This window comes from Lissotriton vulgaris, chromosome 7, assembly GCF_964263255.1.
Source record: "Lissotriton vulgaris chromosome 7, aLisVul1.2, whole genome shotgun sequence".
Lineage (NCBI taxonomy): Eukaryota > Metazoa > Chordata > Amphibia > Caudata > Salamandridae > Lissotriton > Lissotriton vulgaris.
In genome coordinates, this window is record NC_141695.1 from 1,184,458,318 (window position 1) to 1,184,481,337 (window position 23,020).

Sequence of the window (23,020 nt, forward strand, 5' to 3'; positions counted from 1 at the left end):
GAGTCGCAATAGAAATAAAACGTCTGGTGGAAGCAGGAATTTTACAGGAGATAATGAGAAGTCCATCTAATTCACCCATAATTGGCACCAAGAAACTGAGCAGAAAATACAGGGTCATACAGGACCTCCGCAAAATTAATAAAATTGCCGTCCAATGTGGTCCAGTTGTGCCAAATGGGCAGCAGGCTGGTTCACTGTAATAGACCTTTGCCATGCATTTTCTCCATACCATTACATCCAGATAGCAAGTATCTTTTCTCGATTAAATTTCACGACCATATCTACGTTTGGAATTGCGCCCCTCAGGGGTACACGGAAAGTCCATCAATTTTTACTCAGATTTTGAAAAAGTGCCTCGAATCTCTGATATTACCCAGACAATCAGTCATGGTGCAGTATATAGATGACCTACTGGTGGCATCTAAGAATCGAAAAGACTGTGTTACTGATACAATTGCTTTACTGAATCATTTAGGTAAAGGAGGACACAAAGTATCTCCTGAGAAACTACAATATTATATCACATCAGTGAAATATCTGGGGCATCGGATAGAGAGAGGTGTCAGAAGGGTTACCTCTGAGAGAATCAGAATAATTCAAAACATGAATCTGCCTCAAACGCAGAAAGAATCAGAATGCTTCTTGGAGTTGTAGGATACTGCAGGCAATGGATTGTGGGATTTGCAATCCTAGCAAAACCATTGATACAAATGACAAGGAAAAGAGCAAAAGACCCAGTAGAATGAGATGATGTAAGCATGTCATCTTTCCTGAAATTACAAGATTGTCTATGTTCAGCTGCAGCATTAGGAATGCCTGACTATTCAAAAGATTTTGCATTGTTTTGTGATGCACGAGACAATTGTGCACTTTCAGTTCTGACTCAGACTCATGGTCTGATGAGACGACCTGCTGCATATATTTCCTCTACACTGGGATCCAGTGGCAGCAGCATTGCCAGGATGTCTGAAAGCAGTAGCAGCAACTTGCATGAGTCTTGAGCAAAGTGAGTCCATTATTATGGGACATCCAGTAATAGTGTATGTCCCACATGTAGTTGTGATTGTATTAACCAGGACTAAAACTCAGTACCTAACACCTAGTCGGTTGACTAAGTATGAACGAATTCTTGTAGGTGCAGAAAATGTGACAATTGCTAGGTGTAATATTCTGAACCCAGCAACATTGTTACCTGAATCGTACTTTGCAGAAGTCAAAAATGAAATCGAACATAATTGCATTGATCTTACAGAATACTGCACTAAACCACACCCAGACATAAGAGAAAAGCCACTCATAAATTTATAACATGAGCTTTTTGTAGATGGTTCATATATGCGACATGAGGAAGGAAGTTTGAGTGCTGCTTATGCTGTTTGCACTCTATGAGGTCCAGTTGAAGCATCATATCTACCTGGAGTAAAGTCTGCACAGGTAGCTGAACTAATTGCATTGATGAAAGCCTGTAAATTTGGGAAAAATCTGTAAGTGACTATTTATACTGATAGCCAATATGGCTATGGAGTTGTGCATGATTTTGGCCAACTCTGGATGCAAAGTGAGTTTCTTACATCATCAGGCACTCCTATTAGAAATGGAAATTTTGTGAAAGATTTGTTAAAAGCAACCCAGTTACCAGAAACAGTAGCTGTGGCCAAGTGTGCTGCTCACCAATCTGGCAACGACAGAGTGACAGCAGGTAACCGATATGCTGACCAATTAGCTCAATAATGTGCCAAAAATAAGATGGCAATAAATAAGAAAATCGAACCAAAAGGAAACAGCTGCCAACTTATGTTGCTTCAGAAAGTGAAAATGTGGGAAGAAGGGAAAGATTTGCAAAATGGTGCAGAACTGGAAGAAAAGGAAGAATGAGCGAAAATAGGATGTCAGAGAAGGGCTGGAGATGGTGTCATTGTTTACTTTGATGGAAGGCCTGTGTTGCCAAACCGTATGCTTGCTCCTATGGCTAGGATGTATCATGGTGATTATCATCTAGGGCGAGATGGTATGATAAGACAAACTTGGTTCAATGCAAGGTTCAGGAATGTTGCAGAGAGTCTTTGCCATAGGTGTTTGGTCTGCCAACATATGAATCCTGGGAAAAGAACCGCAGTGTTGTCAGGAAAGATTGGAAAGGCAGAAGGTCCTTTTATTCGACTTCAGATTGATTTCATTCAGTTACCCCCTTGCAGAGGAATGAAGTATGTTCTTGTCATTGTCTGCCTATGTTCAAAATGGGTGGAAGCTTACCCTACACGCAGGAATGATAGCATCACGGTAGCAAAACTACTACTAAGAGAGCTCATACCACGTTTTGGTTTTCCAGTAACGATTGAATCAGACCAAGGAAGACATTTTAATAATGAAAAAGTTGGTATAATCTGTGAAGCATTTAAAATTGAGCAAAAGCTGCACTGTGCGTACCGTCCAGAGGCCTCTGGAGTGGTAGAACAACTAAATCGCACAATCAAGTCAAGATTGGGAAAGATCTATGAATCAACTCGATTAGAATGGCCAGATGCTGTACCTCTTGTTCTGATGGGACTCAGAAGCATTCCAGACAGAAAAACAGGCTTGAGTCCTTGAGCAATGAGACAGGCATGGGTGCCAGGACAAAAGTTGATAAATATATCTGATGACTTAGTACTAGAGTACTGCAAAGAACTGGCTGACCAAGTGCGTTCTATCTCTCACCAGGTTGGAGAAGATGCTGTCACCAGGCAGACAACTCCAGCACACGATCTGATTCCAGGTGACTGGGTGTAATAAAAGAAAATACACAAGAATCTTGTCTAACTTCAAGGTGGGGAAAGCCAACGCAAGTGATATTGGTTACCACTACAACAGAAAAATATAAAGGAATTCCACAGGAAAAAGGCTCTGCAAGCAGAAGCATGGCATAACCTAAACTTGGCAGCAGAAACATTAAACAGTAAACTTTACTGGGAAACCATCAACAGCCCTTTTCTAAACACTGATGGCATTCCAGAACTAACATCTTACTTGGCATCTAACGCCTGGATAGAACACTACTCTAACATTTTTAACCCTGAGGGGAAGACCCTCGAAACTCAGGTTTCCCAAGATTCTGTTTGGCGGCCTTTACCACTAGGTATAAGTCTGGATGAGGTTTATGAAGGCCTGCTTAACAGTAAAGGAGGAAAGGCTCCGGGGCCGGACGGAGTTCCTATAGATTTATTGAAAACCAAAATGGACCTGTGGGCACCTATCTTAGTGAGGGTCTTTAATATAGCAGCTGAGGACCACCTTCCACCATCCTGGGGTCAGTCGGTTATTATGCCGTTATTCAAGAAAGGCAGCAAATCGGAAGCATGCAATTACCGCCCTATTTCCTTGCTGGATGCATCAGTCAAAGGTAATGAGTTGTATCATGCTGAAGAGACTGGAGGGTTGGGCAAATGACAAGGCCATCTTAACTAAGGCCCAATACGGATTCAGAAAAGGCATGGGGACACTAGAACAATGTGTAAACCTTGAATTGTTAATCAACAAATACACGGAAGTTAAGTCTGGTAGCCTGTTTCTTTGCTTTGCGGACCTGAGCAGCGCATTCGATCTGGTTGATCACCCTATATTATGGCAGGTCCTGATTGATCTGGGCGCACCGCTGGAGATTGTTAATTTTTTGGCCAGGCTTTACGAGAGGTTGTCATCCAAGGTTCGATACGGCCCCCTAGGCGAATGCACTCCTTACTTCAAAGTTTCCAGAGGCATCCGTCAGGGTTGCGTACTGGCCCCTCTTTTATTTTCTCTTTTTAATAATCAAATAGACTCCATTTTGTGCCAGATCCCCGCAGATGCTCCATTAATAGGAGGAAATCCGGTCCCAATCCTACTGTATGCGGACGACGCTGTGCTACTGTCCCGCACACAGATTGGTCTGCAGCGTCTTATTGACAGTTTTACGTTGTTTATCGAAAGCAGGAAACTACTGGTAAACAAAACCAAAACTTTCGTAATGTCTTGTGGGTTGAAAGCCAAGAGGGCAAAATCTAGTTTCTTTATAGACAAAGTTAAAATGACCCAAGTTAAAACCTTTTCCTACCTGGGTATCACCTATGCAAGTAACGGGCTATGGCAATCTGAATTTGATAACATCAGTCTAAAAATGGTGAGGTCTACTAACAGTATTTTTAAATTTTCTTCCAAACTTGGGGTGAGGAGTATCAAGGACATGATGAACATTTATAATGTAAAGTGTTTTACATCAGCGCTGTATGGTGCGGGGGTATGGAGATACTGCACTGGTCCTTTCATACAGAGAGATGAAAACAAGTTTTTGAGAAAATTGCTATGTGTACCGTCTTCGGCATCAGTAGAGCTGATTCATGAAGAAGTCGGAATCAATCGCATCTCGGACCTAGCCGCACTACGCCCCCTGCTGTTATGGCCCTCAATCTGGGCCAAAACTGAAACATTATTTACCCCGGAGATAATCCTTGATTGCCTCAGGCTGGACCACTCCCCATGTATCAAATGGATTAAGTATATACATTATTGGTTTTATCTTTTATTTCAGATTGATATACTTCTCGACCCTAAATCTGTTGTTTCAATTCCCAAAAAAGATATAAAAATACGGTTCCTAAGCTATAAGAACGAGTTTCACGACAGGGTGTACGACAGGGTGTCTGGAACGCTACAATCTGTGATCTTATATCGGGAGTGCAATTTGAATCCCGGTTTCCAACATTACCTCTCTGGTGTTACACGTAACTCTCACTGGTTTGTCCTAACGTGGTTAAGGTTGCGAATCGTGCATCACCTCGTTGCATTCCCCACAATGAAAACCAGATCAGATACCGCATGTCCTTGTGATAACACTTCATGTCAGAGCTGTTGTCATTTCTTACTATTCTGTAAATGTTATCATTCCTACAGGGTATTATATTTAAAACCCATCTTTTTAAAATACAATGTTCGTTCTACGAAGAACGTTCTACAACTTTTATGCTCTTTAAAGGATCTGGATATTTGCTTTTTTGTAGCATCATATATACTAAAATGTACAGCTGCCAGGAAAGCCATAGTTCTCTAATAGATCTGATCGTGTTTCGTTACTAACATGGCTTCCTGTCTGTGGATGGTTCGTATATCTGTATGCACTCTAAATGAATTCTGTCTATATCAGGATACAGACTGGGCATTATCCAAATCCTAATTTTAAATGGTTATTTTGAGCTTTTATAAACACTTTGTTTATTTTGGTCTTTAGTTAGTACCATGATGAAATTATAGGAATTAATGTAATATATGTATTTGTTTGCTCTGCTTGTATGGTTTGTTTTACAAATCGAATAAAAGCTTATGAACTGAACTGAACTGTAAAGGAATTCCAAATTAGATCCATGCAAGTCATACAAAAAGGGTGACTGAACCTGATAAAACTGAAGCTGAAGGTTGTGCAGATGAGGGGTCTCAAGAAAGTGATTCCGAAGCAGTTGATGATGAACAACCGAGCACCAGTCAGGATGAATGGATTGCAGTGATTGACATTCCTGCAGATGTTGTGAAAACCAGAAGCCAGACCTATTTAGATAGACAGAGTGACAGTGAGTATGAGACAGGAACAGAAGAACGTATTCAGATTACAGAAATCAAAGCCAATAGTAATTCTGAGGAGAAACAGATAAGGATAGATCATATATACTCAGACATTCCAGATACCTGTTACCGTTCCAGAGTCTGAGAAGGGTCAGATAGGTGAAAAGGCGAAGGCTCAGGAAGAAGAACAAGAGATCGAGATACCTGAGCAGGATCAGATAGATGTAGAAAAACGTGTTCAGGAAAATGAAAACATACCAAATCAAAGTCAATTGCAGCACACACCAGAACAAGGCCAGATTAGCATCCAGTCAGAAGAAACAGAAGCAAGACCCGGACCAAGTCAGATAGAGAGGAATACAGACGACGAAGATATACAAATTGTGCCACAACTGAATGAGAATAAAAGAGCAATTGAAAGGGAGGAGCTACGCGGGCATCCAAGATGGTCGCGTGAGCAGAGAGCTCCCGAGACCCGCGCCGTCCTCCTTTATCTATCCTTCACCTATCCTGGTCATTTTGACGGGCTTTTGCAGCGCTATCATCGCTGATGCTACTGATCCTTTTCCGGTCGAAATCGGACCTTGGGGACCATTTTTCTGCAACTTGGAACTTTCTGGCCTGCCCGCGGGCGCGACCGGGGACTTGGCTGCCCACTGTGGCCGACCTGTAATTGAACAACAACGGCTGCCTGGCATCTGGCCCGCCGGAGGTGTATTGCTTTCACTTTCGGTTTCTTTCCCTTTGTTCCTGTCTCCTCCTACTCTGCCTCGCCTGCTGCCCTCTCGATCTGCACGATCCTCCGTTGGACTGGCAAGGAGGCCGCTACACCTCTGTCTCACTGGCGCATCGGAGTTTCGAGACTTTTCTACCTGCTCGTCACCTCCTCTGGCTAACCGGCCAACTCTGAATGCGAGATGGCGACGAAAGTGGAGGCCGAAAGACGCCGGAAGGCTGCGACCCGGGGGGGATCGATCCAGACGAACATGATCGAACGCTATACCCAGCCGAGAGGCTCCCCCGGGGCCGTATGCATGGGTGCTGAAGGACCTCAAACGGACACATCGTCTACATCGGAAGTGTCGTTCCAAGACCTTATGGCTGCCATCACTGGACTCAAGGCCGACATGGGCCAACAGTTCGAGGCCGTAGTGACCAAAATAGACACGGTGGCGGTGGATGTAACTCTGATTCGAGCCGACCTGGCCAAAACAAATGAGCGGGTGAAGGCACTGGATCTTAAAACGTCGAGCCTGGTGAACGACATGGCTGAGGCGCAATCCGAAATTGGCAATCTGCGCGCATCGCACGACTTACTGCTCAAGCGGATGGAGGACTATGATAACAGGGCCAGGCGGAACAACATACGCCTTGTCGGAGTTCCGGAAGGCGATGGTTCGGTAGCGACCGATCTTCTGGTCGAGGAACTAATAGTCGCCCAACTGGCTCCGGCAGGACTTAGTAAGTTCTTTGCCGTGGAGCGCGCCTATCGTTTCCCCGGAGGTCAAGTGAAGCCGGGGAACCCGCCGAGGCCTATCATCGCCAAGCTTTTTCATTACCGGGACAGGGATGCTATCCTCCAGGCCGCCCGTAAACATGGTCCCCTGAAGTATGACAATAACTCTGTCTCCATATATCCCGACTTCACTCCTCAAGTGCAGCGGCAAAGATCAGGTTTCCTCGGAGTGAAGCGTCGCCTAAGGGACCGGGGACTGAAATATGCCATGCTGTTTCCGGCCCGGCTCCGGATTGAATATCGGGAACGTGCCTATTTCTTTGATCAACCTGAACGTGCAGCTGACTGGTTGGACTCGTTGCCGGCAGATGACTTTGGGAGCGGAGGCCCTGGTGGTGCGGAAGGTGGTGCAGCGACCCAGGAGTAACAGATGCCCTGGAGGTTCCGATTGAGACTATGCAACGTACTGTACATATTGACTTATTCCCTAATGACTCTGCCCGTGGCGGTGTGGTAACGGGTGATTTCTCCCTTCCTCCTCGGGGGGTTCTTTGTGTAGAAGTATGGGGCGACAGGCACACTGCAGTTGGGGGTGGCTTTTTAGTCAGCAGGGGTGCAGGGAGGGGGGTATTGTAACGGGTTTGGGTTCTGGGGTCGGTGTTTGGGGACTGGTTTGTGTCTCGTTTAATTTGTTCTGTTCTTTGTTTCATGGTATTTCATATCTTGCAATGATTGTTTATAGTGGGTTCTGCTGGGGGGTGGGTGTGGAATGTTTTTGCCGTAATGGGGGGGGGTGAAATGCGGATTCTTTCTTGGAACGTAAATGGTTTGGGTGACAGGATTAAGCGGGGCATTGTACTGCAATTTTTGAGGCGCCACGCCCCTGATGTTGTGTTCCTTCAGGAGACCCACTTGATTGGTAATGCTTGCAAGGCCTTAGACCGCCGGGGTTATCGACTGGTTGCACATGCGGGTTTCACCTCGGGTTCCCGGGGTGTGGGTATTATGGTAAAGTCTTCCCTTTCTCTTGCTATTGATGATGTTATCCTTGATGGGCGTGGGCGGTATGCTGCTGTTTCGGGGAGGTGGGAGGGTAAACAGGTCGTGTTTGTTGTTGTCTATATCCCCCCGGGACTGCAGGCTACCACTTATGCTGATTTAGGCAGGACTCTTCTTGGGCTGCCAGACGGCTTGTTGGTCTTGGGCGGGGACTTCAATTCTGTCATGTCCGGCGACTGCGACCGACTACCCCCTAGAGTATTGCCACAGTCCCAGATGTGGCTCAGTGAAATGGCTGACACTTTTGGCTTAGTGGATGTCTGGCGCTCACTACATCCCACGCTCCAACAATACACTTTTCACTCTGGCGCGCACGGCAGCCTCTCCCGTATTGATTACTTTCTTATGTTAGCCTCCACTTTGTCCACTGTTTGTGAGATTTGACATCTCCCCCGGGGTATCTCGGACCACTCCCCCCTGCTGATCACGATTTCTGTGGGTGGTTTGCTTGGTAACAGAGTTCCCCCGCTCCCTCCCTGGCATCTTAAAAACCCCCGGCTCCGTTCAGACCTGATTAAGGCAATAGATTGCTATTTTTCTGAGAATCTGGGCTCTGTCACTTCCCCCACTGTTCTCTGGGAGGCCTTCAAGACGGTTATTCGGGGTTCCGCCCTGTCACTCATTGCCACTGAGCGTAGGGTCAAGAGGGAGGCTGTCGTGGCTCTTGAAACTGAAATCACTGCGCTTGAAAGTGAGTTGGGTGGGAATGACACGCCTGCACTGTTGCATGAATTGGAATTGAAACAAGCAGATTATAAGGCCTGTGTCACGGATGCTGCTAAATTGATGCGGTCAAATCAACTTGGTCGCCTGTATGATGTGGGTGACAAGGCTAGCAAGCTTCTTGCGTGGCTGGACAAGACTGAGCGTGCGAGTCGTGTTGTTCCCTCCATTGTTCGTGATTCTGGGGTGATTGTCTCGGATCCGGGTGAGGTTGTTGAGTGCTTTGTTGACCACTTTCGTATGGTTTATACGCCTGTTAGTGATCGAGATGAGGCCGACTCCAGGTTCCTCCTGCGTGACATTGCTCTGCCTACTGTGTCCGAGGCGGACTTCCTCGCTCTGGAAGCCCCCTTTACTGTCGACGAGATTGCCCTCGCAATCCGTTCCCTTCGCTCGGGTAAGGCAATGGGCCCTAACGGACTCCCCATTGAACTCTACAAACTTTGTCCCGACAAGATGGCCGCCCACCTGCGTCACATGTTTCTCGAGGCGGTTGAGGCTGGATGCCTCCCCCTTGAGCAGCGCCTTGCTACCATAGTGGTCATTTATAAGGATGGCAAACCTCGTGACCGTTGTGCCTCGTACCGCCCCATCTCCCTCCTTAATGCGGAACCCAAAATCCTTGCTAAGGTGCTGGCCAATCGGATGCTTGCTGTTATTTGTGATTTGATCCATCCGGATCAATCCGGTTTCATCCCTCACAGGAACACTGCTCTTAATTTGCGTAGGCTCCACAGTGTCCTCGCGAGAGCTTCTATTCTCGCCGAGCCAGCAGTGATCGCCTCCCTTGACGCCACGATGGCGTTTGACACCATTGAATGGCCCTACCTATGGGCAGCCCTCGCCAAATTTGGCTTTGGCCCCAACTTCATCGCATGGGTCAAGCTTCTTTATGAACAGCCGCTAGCTCAGGTCGCTGTGAATGGGAGGTGCTCAGACCCCTTTCCTTTGGGCCGCGGCACACGACAAGGATGTCCCCTTTCTCCGCTTTTGTTCGCTTTGGCACTCGAACCTCTTGCCGCGTGGCTCCGGTGGGAACCCTCGATCAAAGGGATCCGATGGTCCCCTGACCTCGAGGATCATGTCTCCTTGTATGCGGATGACATCCTCCTTTATCTTACTTCCCCTCAGAAGTCACTCAATGTCCTCTTCGACGTCCTCACGTCCTTCGGTAAGAACTCGGGACTGGTCATTAACTGGACAAAGTCCTGTGTCTACGCCATAGCTGGTACTCTACCGCCTCTCCCCCGCAGATTTCCCATTCTGGTAGCGACTGACGGTTTTAAGTATCTGGGGGTCCATGTATCCATGATCTCCTCGGTCCGCTATGAGCGGAACTTGTATGCTCCGCTCCGCAGACTGAAGCAGGATGTTCGGCGATGGCGCGATCTGCCCTTATCTCCATTGGGCCGGGCGGCGCTCTTTAAGATGATGTCGCTTCCCCGCTTCCTCTATGCCCTGCAAAATTTCTTTGACCCCGTTCCTGCCCGCTATTTCCATGAAGTCGAAAGTTTACAGCGGCAACTTATCTGGGATGGCCGTGCCCGCATTGCCTTATCTAAGCTCACGCTCTCCTGGTACAACGGAGGTATTGCGCTGCCGGATATTAGACGGTACTACTGGGCCTCGCACCTGAGCGCCATCAACCATGCGACATATTCTCCGGAGCCAGCCCCTGCCTTTGCTTTAGATAAACTGTTGTTGCCCGGCGGCAACTTTAATAGGGCGCTATACTCTAAGGCCCCCTTTCGACTCCTTACGGGCCCAACGAAATGTGCAGTGCGGGCATGGCGAGATGCTACGGTGGCCACGGGCTGGGGTGGTAGACTGACACGTATGACGCCACTGTATGACTCGGAGCGACTGGGCAACCTGTGGAAGACGAAAGGGTTTGAGAAATGGGACATGATTGGGATTAGTACTGTGGGAGACCTTTGGACACGTGGCGCGGTTAAGTCCTTTGAATCACTAAAGCTGGAATACCGGCTCGATGATAGGGAGCACTTCCGGTATATGCAGGTGAGACATGCCTTGTCTTCTGTCTTCCCCTCCGGTACGGACGTTCCGCAGTCCTCCCCTCTGGAGGATCGAGTTCTAGATGGCCATGTCCCAGACAGTACCATCTCCTTAATCTATAAGAAGCTCATTCATAACAGAGCTGACCAGCTCGAGAAGCTCCGGGCTGCCTGGACTGCTGACGGACTTGAATTGGACGACGAGGACTGGCAGTCCGCTGTGTCCTCCCCTAAGGAGGTGGCTATTCCGGCACGACTTCGCTTTGTCCAATTGAAAATCCTTCATCGCGTGTATCTTACTGGAATGCGTCTGGTGCGAATGGGTCTGGTTGCTGACGGACGCTGTAAGCGTGGATGTGGGATGGATGGTACTTTTCTTCATGTTCTGTGGGAATGTCCAGTGATTGTAGCGTATTGGTCGAGGGTACATGATGTTATGAGTCGTGTCACGGGGGTCCCATTGCTTCCTGAGGCGCGTCGTTGTCTGTTGAATGTGTGGGAACCGACTGACTGCACTGCTGCCCAGACACTTTGGGTCACCCTAGGCAATATGATTGCGAAGAGGGATATCGCACAGCTCTGGGGCTCCCCGAGACCGCCAGTGCTCAGTGCCTGGAAAGAGAACATGGACTGGTCCATGTTTCGAGAGAAGACGGTATATGAAGCCCGGGGGCGCCCAGGGAAGTGGTCCAGAGTTTGGGCTCCCTGGAATACTTACCGTGGAGACATCTGTTCTCCTCCACTTGACTACGAAGTCCCTCTCCCCTCCTCTCCGTGATTTACGTTCCTCTCCTCTACTTACCACATGCTTTGCTCTCTTATGCGCGCCACCCCCCCCTCACCCTCGTTTTTTCTCCTACATCCATTCCCCCCCTCCCACCTCCAGCAACCCTTGCCACTATGATACCATGTGTTTGTTTGTTTGTGTTCATTTCGACAAAAACATAAAATTAAACCTTTCTTATCCTATTTGTATGATATTACGCTCTTGCCGATAATGTTGATGTGATAGATTGCTTCAGCAACGTACTGCCTCGTATTGCACTTTTTGCTCAGCCAGTTTTTGTCATAGCGGCCGGCCCTGCGGGGTTGTAGGCAGACGCTGTGTATTGTGCATTTGTAAATAAAGGTTTTAAAAAAAAAAAAAAAAAAAAAAAAAGAGCAATTGAAGAAAAACAAAGCACAGTGCCAGCTAAAAGACTCAGAAAGGGAGATAATTGGCCTGTTTTTGTCAAGAAACTAAAATTTTGTCTTAAACCAATAAATGAAGAAACAGAGCAAGTAAACGAAATATCAAGTCAAACTGGGCTTTCCACAGAACAACTAAAAAGAAAAAGTCTGCGATTTAAAAAACTGAATAATAAGTTGAGAGGCACTGAATGGACTTATGTCATCCTAGAAGATCTTGAAAAATTAGAACTGAGCGATGATAATGATGATGAATTAATTGATGAACCAACAGGTTTGATTTGATTTACAGTTTTGTAAAGCGCACATGTGCCCTTGGGCGTCTTAGCGCTAAGAAAAGGACATGATAACATGTGCTGCTCGTGAGGGTGGTTTTATCGGGACTTAAACAACCAAGTTTTCACTGATTTCGTGAAAGACAGCAAAGACGTGCTGTTCTTGATGTTAATGGGGAGTCGATTCCAGTCTATAGCTGCATGCAGTAGGAATCTCCTACCCCCCATCTGGCCGGTTTAAATCTGGGAAGCTGTATCAGTTTAGCCTGGCTGGACCTTAATTCTCTTGAGGGGACATATGGCTTAAGATGAGTTCTCAAGAACAAAGATCCCGAGCCATGGAGCGCCTTATATGTTAGGCACAAGGATTTAAACCTGATTCGCTTTGCCAGTGGAAGCCAGTGTAATGATTCCAGATGATGTGATATGTGTTCTGATCTCGGGATATTCAGTATCAGCCTTGCTGCTGAATTTTGTAGACGTTGTAATTTAGTCAGATGTTGGGCCTGCATCCCGGCATATAGCGCGTTCCCGTAATCAAGTCTTGACAAGATTAGAGCAGTTACCACAATTTTACGGGTGGTCATGGGGATATATGGCAGTATTTTCCTGATAACTTTTAGAATAAAACACATTGTGGCAACTAATTTTTTGGTCTGGGCATCATAGGTAAGTCTATTATCTAGCATAATGCCTAGATTTTTGACTTTATCAACCAGTGATGGGCAGTTGCCAAGATCTGCAGGCCAACAATCTGGGGACCAGATCCCTGTATTTGTTCCCAGCAACATAACCTCACTTTTATCCCCATTAAGTTTCAAGCAATTCCGCTCCATTACACCCTGACCTGCTTCATACAATTTTTAAACTTATCTGCTGTGTTTGGGATGTTGTTCTTAATTGCGACCACAATTTGTGTGTTGTCTGCATATGACACTGGAAGGAACCCACATGCCCTAATAATTCCAGCCAGCGGCGCTACATACACATTAAAGAGCATTGGGCTCATTGATGACCCTTGTGGAACACCACACGGTGAACTAAAGGATTTTGATTTTGCTTCTCTTTGTTCCACTGTGAATGTTCTGTTATTCAGAAATGATGCAAGTAGTTTTCTAGCATCTTGGTGGACCCCTGCCGTTGATAGCCGGTCCAGGAGTGTGTCATGGTTTACCGTATCAAAGGCCGCCGAGAGATCCAATAGGATCAAGGCGGACTTCCCCCCGGCATCCAACACACTCCTGAGCTCTTCTACCGCCATCAATAGGGCTGTTTCGGTGCCGTGCCCCTCACGAAAGCCATAGTGTGAGGGGTCCAGGGTGTCTGATTCAGCAATAAATTGAGCAAGTTGTTGATTTAGCAGTTTCTCAAGTACCTTGGCCCCAAAAGGTATCCTAGCTATTGGCCTATAGTTGCCTGGTTCTGCTGGATCGAGATTAGTTTTTTTTAGAAGGGGTACCACTGATGTAGATTTCCAAGAGACTGGATAGATACCTGACTTCACTATATTGTCTATGAGCCCTACCAGTCGTTCGCTAAGAAGCTCTGGGAAAAGATGAAATATTTTCGGCGGGAATGGGTCTACCAATGCACCTGATTTGGTTGCCATGACTGTCTGATAGATCTGATCCAGATCTGGAGAGCAAAAATTAAAAGGTACTTTAGACTCAGTACTAAGGCCTAATTCTTTAAATTGCTCATTGTTTTCTGATGTAGAATTCGGTGTTTTGGTCGATTTAAAAGATTCGTAGACCGAGGTCACTTTATCAATAAAAAATTGTCCCAGAGTATTACAAAAATTCGTGCTGACTGACGTGTTGATATTCGTTTTTATTTTGGATACTTTTTTTACAGTAGAAAAGAGTTCTCGGATAGAGTTTTTGGCCTCCTCTATTTTTTGAATGAAATAGTTGCTTTTAGCTGAGAAGATCATTTTTTTATAGATATTCAGTGAGGCTTTATACTCAGTTTTGCTATCTGAGTCATAGCGGATTCTCCATGTCCTTTCAAGTTTTCTGCATCGTCGTTTCTGAGCCCTGAGATGTTCAGAAAACCAGGGTTGAGATGGCTGTTTTTTCTTAAAGGTCACCTTTTTTTCTGGTACCGCGGTTTTTATGGCTGCCGTAATCCAGTTTGAGATTTGGTCGGTCGCCGCATTACTTTCCAGAGTTAGTGTCGGTACTTGGGAAGCCAGGTGTTCTTGTAGTTTAACTGTATCTATTCGTGACCAATCTAAGTATGAGGTGGGCGCATCATGTAATGATGGGGACGATGTCCCTTCTATGGTGTCTAAGCTCAAACTAAAAAGGATCACTTTGTGGTCTGACCAAGTCACAGGAAGACAGTCAGTTACTTAATATTTTTGTTAGAGGAGAAGATTCCGTCAAGGGTGTGCCCTGCTTTGTGCGTATCCTTATGCACTAATTGTTCTAAGGCCAGATTGGCAAGTGTATCAGTCAGCCCTGCCGTCCCTACATTATTATTATTTTCAAGGTGAAGATTAAAATCCCCCAGATGGTAAACTCTGGGTATTGTGCACTGGATTCTTAAAACGGATTTAAAGATAGTGTCAGGTTAGTTTTAGCTTTGGGCGGTCTATAGACCAAAAGGCCATTAAATGTATAATTCTGCGTTAATTTGATGTGAAACAACAGAGTTTCACAATCTGGAGAGCTACCCAGTTCACAACCCTTCATCTGTAGCTCATTTCTGGCAATAATGGCTAAGCCCCCTCCCCGTTTCTTTTCCTGTCAGCTCTGATCATAGTGTATCCCTCTGGGATTGCCAATAATAAATCTGTATCAGAGGTTTCGTCTGCCCAGGTCTCAGTGATGAAAATGAGGTCTAGTCTTTCAGCGTCAATGAGGTCCGCCATTTCTGAATTATGTTTTACTAACGAACGCGCGTTGATGAGTCCTGCTCCAAAGGATTTTGTTTCCGTTTTAGTAGATGGAGAGCCCATTGACCAATTGCTACAGTAGGTATGATCAAATTTGAGCTGACATTTTGTGCAGTATTTAATTTCCAGTAGAGGTGAAAGTGGATGGCAGCACGGTCTTAGTCTTAACGATATTAACTCCTCCCTAGAGTATTTAACTTTCCCAATATCAAATATATTTTGGGCAGGGATTATGGCCCTGGGCCCGGTCCCGGCACGGATGGGCGCAGACGGGCTTGCCTTTGGCACGCATTCGGCGAGCCGCCGGGGCGCCTGCTGCGCGCGTCCGTTGCGCGGTCTAGGTTTCTTCATAATATATACAGGAAGGCGTGTCAGGGGGTGTGTCTCGCTCTGCCCGGTCCGCCCTCCACTCAAACAGCCTCAGCTGCGGTGGACCAGGTTTGGAGCGGGAGGCGGGAGGCGTGCGGCGCAGGTAAGGAGTGCGAGGTAACTTTCAACCAGTTTTAACAATAAACCCCCAAAGTGCTTGCAATGGTTCTAAAACATTAAAAGATAAGCGTAACAGAAACACAACATCCACAAGGGTACAGCCCACACACAGCGCGAACTCACGTTAGTTTCTTCTCGCGTCTAGGGGAGCTAATGGCCTTATGTGCTGTCTCTGAGGCGTGTCAGGGGGTGTGTCTCGCTCTGCCCGGTCCGCCCTCCACTCAAACAGCCTCAGCTGCGGTGGGCCGGGGTCGGAGCGGGAGGCGTGCGCCGCAGGTAAGGAGTGCGAGGTTGCTTTCAAGCAGTTTTACCAATAAACCCCCAGATGAAGAAGTAAGACCAACTTGAAAATTTCACAGGTTAAAATTCTGTGAAAAGTCTCAAAGAGGGGCTAAGTTTCCTGAATCAAAAAATGGCTGATCATACTGTTAATGATGAACCGAAAAGAAACTGCTTAAAAACATGCTATAGAATATGCACATGTAGTGTAGTAATAGTACTCATAGTATGGTTAGGACTGACAGTAGCTATTCCTTATCTAATGGATAGAAGTGAGAAGAATGACACTAACATTCATGAGAAACTAGATGTACTTGAAAAGTTAGATGTACATGGAAGAATAGATAATGTTAAGCAGCAAAGAGTAGAATTAGAACCATCCGATGAGGAAGGATTACATTACAATAAAGTTAGAAATAGAACACACCTGAATGTATTTACAAATCTGTTAGTACATTATGTAGAGGCAATGGAAATAAGTAAATGTAAATGTGTGTGTCTTGTAAAGCGCACTGCTACCCGGAGGCGTCCTGGGGCTATAGGCCGCTGGGGAACCCGTCCTGGCTTTCCCTGTGAGGTGTTCCCTCCTGGGTATCTCCAAGGTGAAACCAGGCATCCCCGGCGTTTGTGGGGGGCCGTTGTGGAGATGAGGCAAGCTAATGCCCAGAGTTGCCGAGTGTGAACTCTGGTTAGAGTAGGCACCGAGGCAAGAATTATCGAGTCCGCTGACCCTGGTTCACGACCCTGCCACGTCGGGAATTGAACCCTGGGCCTGGGCCGTCCTCTGCTTCCGGGTCTGCCGCCTCTAGCCAGTGAGCCACACCACTCCAAGTGATTGCTATGTTTGCATGAAGCTACCATTATCTGTTGCAGAAGGCGTCACTTATCACCATTTACCCCTGACTAATGGTATTTCATGTAGTATTTTAGCTAGTTTATTTTACAAGAAAGGGCCTTTACAATATTATTATTATAATTTAGACGTGATTTTCTCTGAACTCCCAATTCATAGTAACCTGAATCCTGTACATACTAAAGGTAACATAGCTCATTATATGGGAGAATAGTTCCTAACAATAGGTACAATAGATATAGCTGAAGCACACAAGAATAATTTAACATGCATTTTACATGAAGAAGAAAATATATTTTTGAATTAAGTTGAAAAGAGGAGAGAAGATTTTCAGAGAAAAGCTACAGAACAGAAACGTAAAATTCCTAAATGGGCAGAAAATAAAGAATACACCTTGAATGGCAAAACTCATGCTGGTATGTTGCTGGACTTTGAAAAGAATGGGAAACTCTGTCTCCACAGGGAAAGAACAAATTATTATAACAATATATTTATTGGTTCTAGTGAATGCGAAAACAATTATAAAGTAATTGGGGGTTGGGGTTTCAAAGATGGAACTGAACCGGTGTTTCCTGGAATTTATTATATCTGTGGGAACAAAGCATATATAAATAACCTGATCATTGGTATGGGAGTAGCTATTTTGGAATAGTATTCCCAAAGGTATACCATGTAAATAAAATCACTGGAAGCAATGAAGAAACTAATGGACTAATACGTAGTAAAAGAACTTGCAGGTGATATATTTAGTGCATTTATAACTTCAGTGGGAGTGGTTTTAAATACTCAAAGAATTTGCAAATAGTCAACAGTGGTGGATCGTTTATCGACTGACACTGCTGGAGGATTTTTAATGATCAATACTGAACTAGTTACGGTAAGGTCTATGGTTTTACAAAATTGACTTGCTCTTGATATATTGTTGGCAAAGAGGGCGGAGTCTACAGAATGCTGAAAGCGCAACATTGTTGCACTTAAATACCTGACAAACGTGTAGAACTGAAAGGGTATGTAAGGAATATTACACATTTAGAAAAGGAACTCAACCACTGGAGGTTGATAGTGCATGGAAGAGTCTAACAGATGGTCTCTCCTCTGTAGGTAGTTGGTTTTCTAACGAAGGGAAAAGTTTTGTAGGTAAAATACTTATGCCAATGGTGGGAATAGCCCTAATGATTTTACGGGTCATAACTTGCTGCAAATGCCGCAGGATTAAAAGGACATATACAGTGAATAAGAGAGGAAAGAAAAGAAATATTAACGAAATAGAATTAGAAGAGCATAATGGACATTTGTACAAGAAAGTGAAAGATCTTCACATGAAAAATGAAAAGAATATTAACAGAAAGTTCGAAGAAATTGAGTTGGGCGAAGTGTAAAAGTTGGCATCTGTTTCACTAATTAGTGATGATATAAAATATCATCAAAGAGGGGATTGATGGACCAAGGTTTCACACGTAAAGTGAATTGCTTGTACTCAACTCTCTCGAAATAATATTAATGTACTAACTAACATGTGTTGTCTTATTAAAATTGCATTACACAACATTTTAGGCATCTAAGGGAAGGTTGTCTATGTGCTTTTACTAACTATAATCCGCTTGCATTAAAATGGCTGCTGCTACGCGGGATTTTCTACTGCGCATGCGTCTGTCATGCTCACGTGCTATGCTTGGTGGGAAAACTTTTGCTCCTGCGCACTAGAACTAAGATGGCTATTCTATGTCCTAACGTGCAAGAAGCTTGCATTGCTGCTTTGCTAAGCTGGTTGTTTTTGCTAAATTTCTAATGCAATATTTAAAATAAAATAACGGGAATAGACTAGAAAGAAGTGGTATACAGTGCATTCATTTATTCTGTGTCTCTAAAACTGTTTCTTTTCTATTTTTACATGTTACGGATTTTGGGGCTAAATACTCTGTTGAACTCCATCTTTGGAGAACCTGCGCCTGTGTGACAAAAGTCCTGAGCCACTGAAGCTGTAGCCTTGAACTCAAACCAATCAGACATGGATGGCAAGAACTATGGGAAGAGTGAACTCCTTACCCTGCCAGAGGAAGCTGAATTAAATAAAATGTTTTTTAAATCCTATTGTTACATTTCACTACCGGGCAGAATAAAAGTACTTGGGGAAATAAAGTTATGGGAGGGAACATTTTGAATATATGATTGACAAGTTACCTCATCGTAATTTGGTGTGATGACTATTCCTCGTTCTTTGTCCAATAAAGTTGTGGGATTCACACATTTGCAACATTTGGGGGTGGTACACTGACCTGAAAATTAGTATAACTAGGGTTGACTTAGCTAATAGTTTGTCCGACTTGTCTGAATAGCTGACCTGTCACTGACTCAACGCACTCAATAGGTGATCAGGAGCAGAGTTGCTGGTGGAGCACTCTGTCAGAAGATTTGATAACCCAATCGGGGTTCTGGTAAGGAGATGGATGACCCAATCGGGGTTCGACTGTTAGCTGCAGAGAGGGTTTACAATGCTGGCATTTGAACTTTAGCTGTGGTGCTGGTCTTATCCTGTGGTGGTCCTGACCTGATTCAATTATGGCCGTAATCTGTCCTGGTTCTGAAACTGATCTGCACCTGTTCTTTCCTGCTGGCACCTGTACTTTGGGATTCTTATTCTTTGACTCAGCCCACGGGCAGGGTTGGTCACAACACCATTGTAGGGAACTATAAAGTGTGGGTTTGTCATTGTATTGTTTTCCCTTTTCTTTACCCACCCTTTGTCTAAATGCTTATCAATATTTTCTCTCCAAATTATTTGCATATGTTCATGTTTAAATCTGCAGCATTCGAAATCGGCATCATTCTAAATAGAATAAGAAAATAATTGAATTAATGTTTTTAAAACTCTCCAAAGAACTTTCTTAGATAAAAGAACTTAAACTTTTCCTGAGTCTGTGGTTATTCTATGAAATGCTGAATGTTATTTTTCTACCTATTTTCTTGCTAACTCCCTTGATCCTTTAGGTCTATAGTTAACAGTGGCTTGGAATTGGTAAGACAAAATGGTATAGATCCCGAATGGTAAATTCCCAATTGATTGAGTGTAGGTTTACCTGTTTAATGTATACATGGATATATGGGCCCAGGTGAGTATGTTGAGCAGGTGAGCCTGCACTCTATCACTAGTGTGCCCCCTGAGAAATTGCCCCCTCAGGATTCGCTGTTGATATCACAGGCTGCATTTTGGGCCTGGCATCGTTTTCCCCTTTTGTTGGGATGGCACACCCGGCTACTGCGACATGAAATGTGCGGGAAGTCTGGGCAGTATGCAAATGGTATGAGATTCAGTCACTGCTGTATCGGAGGGAAGCGCAGGTAGTCTTCATGCATGAAAACCATCTGGTGGGAGGGGGATAAACTGCGACATAAATTGCATTGACAATTATCTCACAGTACATATTCTGCATATGTGTGGGGTGCAGCCATATGGCTAAAACCAAACTTTCCATTTCATGTGAAGGAGGAGCACATAGACCAGCAGGAATGGTTTGTGTCACTAAGAGACCGATTAGACAGTTCACCACTTGTATTAGTTAGCCTTTCTTCGCAAATCTTGATCAGCCAGCCTTCTTGCCTTCCTTGTCACAGCACCTGGAGGTTTAGGGATTTATAAAGGTTTAGGGATTTATAAATTATAAAGTGCATGGCTATCCGCAGTCATCCCAGCGCTGAAACAGGGAGGACAGATATCATGCGTGAGATTTAAAGGAACAAATAAGTTTTTAGTTTTTTTTTTAAAACACTGTTCATTTTTGATTAGGCGTAGTTCTGGATCCATACTGTTCCAAATTTTGGGGACCAGATGTGAGAAAGGTCTTCCACCCCACCTTGATCTCTTGGCTTTAGTTGTGTTCATCAGAAAATTTGCTCCTGACCTGAGACATCTGCGGGGGGAATAATGGGAAATTAAGGTTCACAACATAATGTGGCCTCTCCCATGCATGGCTCTGTGAGCCAGGCAGAGGGCCTGAATGTAATCCTGGCCTGAACTGGCAGCCAGTGTAGCTCCCTCAAGGATGATCTTACTGACGTGCCTGGGATTCTTGAGAAGCAGTGTAGCTGCCGCATACTGGACAACTTGTAACCTATCTGTGACATATTTAGGGGAGCCGAGGTATAGAGAGTTGCCATAGTCAAGTCTAGAAACTACCAAGGCTTGTACCAGCGTCCTTCTTGATTTCTCTGGGAGTTGACTCTGAATTTTTCGAATCATCCAAAGGATGCCAAAACAGGTCCCCGCTAATTTTTGGGCTTGCATTTCCATGGTTAAATTCTGGTTGAGCTACATCCCCAGATTTTTTATGGAGGTTTTCGGGGTGGGGGGGGGGTCCCAGTTTACTGGCCAGTTAATCTCAGTGTGTAGGCTTGGACTGTTACCTAAGATTATAAACTCAGTTTAATCCGCGTTAAGCTTGAGGCTGCAATCGGCCATCCAGGTTCCTATTTTTTCCAGACAGGGGATTAGTTGCCGATGGTTGGAGTTACGGGTGTCTGCCACTGAGACCACTAGTTGGGTATCATCGGCATATGATACGATGGAAAGTCCGAACTCCTGCACTATATGAGCCAATGGGCTCAGGTAAATGTTAAAAAGAGTTGGGCTCAGGGATGATCCCTGAGATACTCCACACGGGGCTGAGAATGTATTTGACAAGATGCCCCACTCCATGCATTGAAAAGATCTGTCACTCAGAAATTAGGCCACCCATTGATTGACCGTGCCTCTGATCCCAATGTCTTTAAGCCTATGGATAAGGATCTCATGGTCTACCGTGTCAAAAGCCGCACTTAGGTCTACTAACCAAATGGTGGCGGCTCTTCCTTGATCAAGTATGCTTTTGAATTTTTAGGTGACTACGAGTAGTGCTGACTCCGTTCTATGTTCTGGTCTGAACCCCATCTGGGTCTGGTGTAAAATGCCATTATCTTCCAGAAATTGCAAGATAACACTGTTCACATGTTTCTCTGCAATCTTTCCCAGAATGGGCAGCAATTAAATGGGATGATAGTTTCCCATGGAAGCGGGGTCTAGTTGTTTTTTTTTTTCAACAAAGGCTTTATGCTGGCGTGCTTCCATTCTTTATGTACTATGCTCTTCTCGAGGGACAGGGAGATGAGGCTCGTAAGTTTACCCAGGACGACCCCCCCCCCCCCCCTTTGAGCAAGGATATGAGGTGGAGCGGGATCTGTAGGAGACCCTGATTTGATGTTCCTTAGGAGGGAAACAGGCTGTTTTTTACTCAGTTTAGGATAAGTGAGCAGAGCCGCGGAGAGGGAAGTTTTTGACTGCTCTGCGCCAATAGGGAATTCCAGGTTGTCTATAGAATCTTTAGTTGTTATAAAAGTTTGGCTTGTGTTTGAGTGAAGGGAGTTGTAGATATTTTCCACCTTACTCTTGAAAAAGGTGGCTAAACTATTACATCTCTCCATTGATGATTGGGGAATGTGGGTGCCTGATTCAACTATTGTAAGAGACTTTACAATCTTGAACATCTCTGTTGAAGAGTTGGTAGACTCCTGGATCCTTTCTTCAAAAAAGGCTGCTTGTGCTTTTGTAATACTCTTGTGATATTGAAGGATAGCTGCTTTGTATGCTGATTTGAGATCAGGAGCATACGTTTTCCGGGAAACACCCGTTACAACGAATGTATTGCTTCGCGGTGCTATCGCAACGCGACTTTTACATCGCAGACGGCTTCCCAATGCATGCTATCGGGACGCATGCTAGAACGTCGCTATTACATATGCATTGCTAGCGATTCCATCGTTAGCGATGACAATGCGTCAAAATCATCTGCCTGACCCAAACGCGCCAAGCATTTTGAATAGCTATGAACAGCTGAAATATGAAAGATGAGACAGCTGACCCAGTATCTGCCTAGGTTCTATATTCAGCAAGAGTAAAGCTCCGACATGGAGGAAACAGGAATGGATGGCGTCAGTTAAGGCAGCCGACCCGGCCTGCTTGTGGTGAAGCACGGACCTAGACCATGCAGGAACAGATGGCTACTTGCCTGCCTGTGGTCTAGGTTTGTGCGAGTGAAGCTAGGCACAGTGACACTCAGCCTATTTGTCTTCTTGTGGTGAAGCGCAGTCATAGAGCCACAGTAATGGAAACTTGAATAAAGGTGGGAAATGTAAGGGCAAGACATGCAATAAAAGACATGTGTCTGCCGGATGTTGATTTGTGTA